Genomic DNA, 5,716 nt, shown 5'->3' with positions numbered 1-5,716 from the left:
TTTCTGATTCAATTTGGGAATTAGGGTTAGAAATTAGGGATTTTAAAAAGAAATATAGATAAATTTGAATAGATATTTTGATAAAATTGGAGAGTAGAGTAATTTTAAAATCAAATATACTCTATTAAAAATATTTAGAAATATTATTTATCAACATATTGCTAAGTTCAATCAATTATTTCTAATTTAAATTAGAAAATAAAAATATTAATCACATTTTTATAAAATATAGTTTAAACTCAATTTTAATTATTCAAATTAAAGGATATAACTTTTCTTTATTTTTCTATCTCTGAAACTTTAATTTCGATTTATAAAATAACTAATTATAATAAAAATTGTACACAAATATTAATTGACTTAAATTTAAAGTATTTATAAATATCAATCTAATCATTTCTAATAAAATAATTTCTGAGGGTTTGAATTAATAACATAACTCATTCAAAATATAATTTATTTAAATTAAATTATACAGTTCTTCTTATTTTTCAACTATCAAAATTTTAATTTCAATTATACCAAATATCTAATAAAGATTATATAAAAAATTCTAATTAATTTAAACTCCAATTATGATGAAATTCCATTTAATTACCTGTAGTAAAATAATTTTCTTAAAATAAAATTATCATCAAATAAAATAAATCACAAATAGCTAATTATTTAATTTTCAAAAACTAGGGTTGTTACACAATGCAATGCAACCTATATAATGAATGCAACTATATGATTTCGTCTATCTGATTAAAAAATAAATAAGTTCTCTAAGACAAAACATGGAGCAGATTCCACTAGTTCAAATCACACAGTAAAAGCAGGTAAATTTGTAAGAAGACAGCTCGTGAAAGCAGGAGACATGAAATCAAGCAATGAACCCTCATTAATGGTGTGTGTGCACTCTAATCTCTCTAGTGTATAGGATAATCACTCTATCCTTCTCTAATCATGCTTTCAAAGTTTTGTTTTTCACCTAACCAATCAACAACATTTAATGTATCAATGCAAACATCATGAGGTCTCTTCACGGTTGTAATGAGGCTAAGGTAAGGGTAAAGGTGTTCATATGGCTAAGTGAGCTTAAACATTGAATCTTTAATTAACCTAAGCTCTCACCTAACATACATATATTCTATATAACTTCAAAATTCATACCTAGCTACCCAGAATTTCCTTTTCACATTCCATACTCATGAATCAACCTTTATTTTAATTTTATCACATGTGCATTGATTTTTGAACTTTAACTTATCATTGGGGTAATTTTGTCCCCTTATTTACTAAAATAAATATTTTTGATATTCTTTTAATATAAAAATAAACATAGCTTATCAATGCACATAGATTTTTTTAATTTTCTTTTATAGTTTCACATGAGTAGGTACCCAAATTCCCATTATTTTATCATGACACATTCCTTTATTACCCTTTGTTTTCACAATCTTCCCATACTCAATTAACACACAATTTCTATCTCAAGCTAACCAAAGATTCAATTGGGATATTTAATTGTTTTTCTGCTTAAGGCTAGTAATGTGGTAAAATGTAGAACAAATGGGGTTAAAACGGCTCAAAGTGGCTAACAAAGGTAATTAAAAGGGTAGGCTTATTTGGGATAAGTGAGCTAACAAACAATGGCCTCAATCATATGCATGCATATAACACGTTAACATTGGACATATAGGATAAAACAAAATTCAGATTACAATTATAGAGAAGTAGACACACAAGAAAAAAATATTTATGGTTAAATAATGTAACCATGTATTTAGGCTCAAAGTCTCACGGGTTGTGTGTTCTTTAGCTCAAAAATCATGTTCCAATTACAACTTCAAACAAATTTAACATAAAGGTTTTCATTTAAATTAGTGAAATTTTTCAAAAATAGGGTCTTAAAAGAAACTTATTATCTTTTCAATCAAGTAGAACATGCATTCCGGATAGGGACATACTGATCATCCCGTGGAAGCATGGCTGTTGGTGTCCCCAGCTCTGTAGGAGACTCCGGCTGCTGAGACAAGATTTGAGACCAAGGCGGGAAAAGGTAGGTTGCCTACAATTTGTATGTGTCCCATGGCATTCCGGATGTGTCTTGCTAGGTTTAGAGGCTAGTCTGTGATGCCAGGGCATCTAGGCCAGCTTCACTGACCTTTTCTTTATTGTTTTAGGTTAGTTTCATACATTTTCTTAGTGAATAAGGCAGGTTTTGGATGAAAATACACTTACACCTTGATTCAAGCAACTATTGTGAATTTCACATGATTTTATAAGGATTTTTGCTAGAATTGAATGATAAATGGAAGATGCATAATCTCATGACTTTGGCTAGAGCTTTGATGCACTTTATTGCTTGATTTCAGGACAAAGGAAGCAAGGAAGAACCACGTTAGTACTTGCGTTAATCTAGTTAACGTGACCACTAACGTGGAATGGTAAACAGCTTGCAATGTTAATGTGAAAAGTGATCACCAATAACGCCTGCGAAGCCATCATAAGCCACGTTAATTGCCACATTAACTAGGTTAACGTGGTAGTTAATGTGGAGACAAAAGAAAGCTCCAACGTTAGTGGTAAATGTGAACACCACTAACGTTCCAAGACTTGGCAATAAGCCACATTAAGAGTCACGTTAACTTAGTTAACGTGAACTCTAACGTGGAAGAGAGGAACAATGCCAACGTTAGTGACACTCACCTTTGTCACTAACATTGGATCAAATTAGCATTGCCCACGTTAGTGGTCACGTTAAGATCACTAACGTGAAAGTTAACGTGGAGCTAAGATTAATGAGCCAACGTTAGTGACACTCACCTTTGTCACTAACGTTAGAGATGGCATTCACTACCACGTTAGTGACCACGTTAACTTATTTAACGTGAACTCTAACGTGGAGAGTAAGGGCACTTGGAGCGTTAGTGACAAAGGTAAGTGTCACTAACGCTCTCAAAGGTGAGGCATAACCACGTTAAGAGCCACGTTAGTTACACTAACGTGAACTCTAACGTAGGGACAAAGGGCACAAGGCAACGTTATTGGGAAAGGTGAGTCCCAATAACGCTTGTGAAGGTTTATAAGGCAATGTTATTAGGAAAGGTGAGTCCCAATAACGCTTGCGAAGGTTTGCAAGGCTACGTTAGTGGTCACGTTGGTGCCACTAACGTTGGAGTTAATGTGGGCTATATGGGGTTGGAACGTTAGTAAAAAATGTGATTGCCACTAACGTTCTCGAACCCACAATGTCACTTAACGTTAACTTCACTAACGCCCATGCCTAATTCATACTTCTCTGTAAGCTGAGCCCACAAAAGATTGCAACTGCTTTAACTCAAGATCTAAGGCCTACATCCAAGACTTGAAGAACTCACTAGAAGATCAAGAGAAGTATTATATATAGGAGTAGTTTTAAACTATAGAGAAGCCGGTCACTTTGAAGAACTACCCTCTGTATATTTACTTTTCTGCACTTTTAGTGATGTACTCTTTTCTGCCATTTTCCATTTCTAGAGCTATGAACAACTAAACCCCTTTCATTGGGTTAGGGCACTCTGTTGTAATTTGATGGATCAATTATAGTTTTCATTCTCTTCTTCTTTCTTCTCTTTTGATTTACTAGAAAGCTTTCGATCTTAATTCAATTGGTTAGTTGTATTGGAAAAGAAACTCTCCATAATTGGATCTCCTTTGAGCCTTGGAAAAGGGATGAGGAGATCATGCTAGAAATTCTTTCTCATGTTGGACCAAATTGGGGTCTGGGCGGATATAGTGACATGTAATCCTCCCAACACTTTGATTTGGAAATACATGTGGTATAATCAGTGACCATACTTCATCTCTTCTCATGAGCAATTAAATCAAGGAATTGGGCAATTGTTCAACCTTAGAGAGATTGGGTTGCCAAGGAATTGGAACCCAATCACTTAAGATTGCCAAGGAGATCAATAGATGCTTTGATTGAGGAAGAGATGAAAATGAATTTGATCCAGAGAATACAATATCTCTTGAGCCCAATGAATTCCCCATTTTGGATCTTACCCATTCTCTTTACTTTCTGCCATTTATTTTCATGCTCATTTCCCCAAATCCCCATTTAAGATTCTGCACTTTATTTTCTGTTATTTACTTTTCTGCCATTTAATTTTCTGCAATTCTCAAACTACATTCTGTTTAGCTCAACTAGCATACTCTTCCAACTAAAGTTGCTTGACCAATCAATCCTTGTGGGATTCGACCTCACTCTATTGTGAGTTTTTACTTGATGATAATTCGGTATACTTGCCGAAGGGAAATTTGTTGAGAGACAAGTTTTCATGCATAAAGTATATGGCGCCGTTGTCGGGGATTGATTTTGTATCAACAATGATCAAGTTGGAAGCTCACTAGATTGAGCATTTTTTTCTTTTGTTTGTTTACTTTATTCAGTTGTTTACCTTTAGTTTGTTTCGTTTCTTCCTCACCCCCTATACCCCCTCTGTTTTTCTTTCTTTCTTAGTTATTATCTACAATTCTGCTCACTAACCCACAAACTGTTTGATAATTTGCATCACTCACACTAACAATCACTCTAACAAGAATAATCTCTTCAATTTTATCTCTTACTGTGTGCTTTGTTAGTTGTATGACAGGAAAAAGAGGGGGAGCCTCAACTTTCGTCGATTCAGAACCTGAAAGGACCCTCTAGAGACTAAGGAGGGAAGCAAGAGAGAAAGGAGTTGTTGGTGCTGAGGAAGAGGAAGAGTACTTTAAAACCAACATAGAAGAGAACTTGGAAAACAATCATGAAGGAGAGGCTCACAACCATGCTAGAGAAGGCCCTGCAAATCATGCTGGGTAAGAAAGGAGAGTTCTAGGCTCCTACATCAATCCAAATCCAGGAAACTGTGGAAGTAGCATCCAGAAGCCCACCATACATGCCAACAACTTTGAACTAAAACCCCTGCTCATCACCCTTGTTCAGAACAACTGCTCATTTGGAGGAAGTGCTCAAGAAAACCCCAATCAACATCTAACCACCTTCCTGAGAATTTGTGACACCGTGAAGTTTTATGGAGTCCACCTGGATGTCTATAGGCTGCTTTTGTTCCCTTTTTCACTCAGGGACAAGGCATCCAAGTGGCTTGAATCCTTCCCAAATGAGAGATTAACAAATTGGGAAGATGTAGTGAAAACTTTTTTGGCAAGATTTACCCTCCTCAAAGAATCAATAGGCTTAGAGCCGAGGTGCAGACTTTCAGGCAGCAAGATGGTGAGACTCTCTATGAGGCATGAGAGAGGTTCAAGGACTTAACAAGAAGATGCCCACTAGATATGTTCAATGAATGGGTTCAACTTCACATTTTCTATGAAGGTCTTTTTTATGAGTCAAAGAAGGCTGTAGATCATTCATCAGGGGGCTCTCTAAACAATAAGAAAACCATTGAAGAAGCCATAGATGTCATCGAAACAGTAGCTGAAAATGACTACTTCTATGCCTCTGAAAGAAGTACCACTCGAAGAGTAATGAAGCTGAACCACATGGATGCATTGCTAGCTCAAAATAAGATGATCACCAAGTAGCTAGCAGATCTCACCAAGAAGGTGGAGAAAAACCAAGTTGCAGTAGTCATCATTTCATTTTCAGCTCAAGAGGGAGTGAATATAAGAGAAGAAGGTGACTGGGAACAAGCCAACTATGTTGGAAACTCACCTAGACAAATCCATGACCCATACTCCAAAACTT

General features: G+C 35.3%; 1 non-coding gene across 1 annotated transcript; it reads right to left on the bottom strand.

Moving 5' to 3' along the window:
- Positions 1-5,202: 5,202 nt before the first annotated feature.
- Positions 5,203-5,309, bottom strand: LOC130952850 (small nucleolar RNA R71). The gene has a single exon (XR_009075026.1). It is a non-coding gene; the product is annotated as a small nucleolar RNA R71 (small nucleolar RNA).
- Between the last annotated feature and the right edge of the window lie 407 nt (positions 5,310-5,716).

This window comes from Arachis stenosperma, chromosome 9, assembly GCF_014773155.1.
Source record: "Arachis stenosperma cultivar V10309 chromosome 9, arast.V10309.gnm1.PFL2, whole genome shotgun sequence".
Classification (NCBI taxonomy): Eukaryota; Viridiplantae; Streptophyta; class Magnoliopsida; order Fabales; family Fabaceae; genus Arachis; species Arachis stenosperma.
This window is presented reverse-complemented; position numbering and strand designations above follow the sequence as displayed.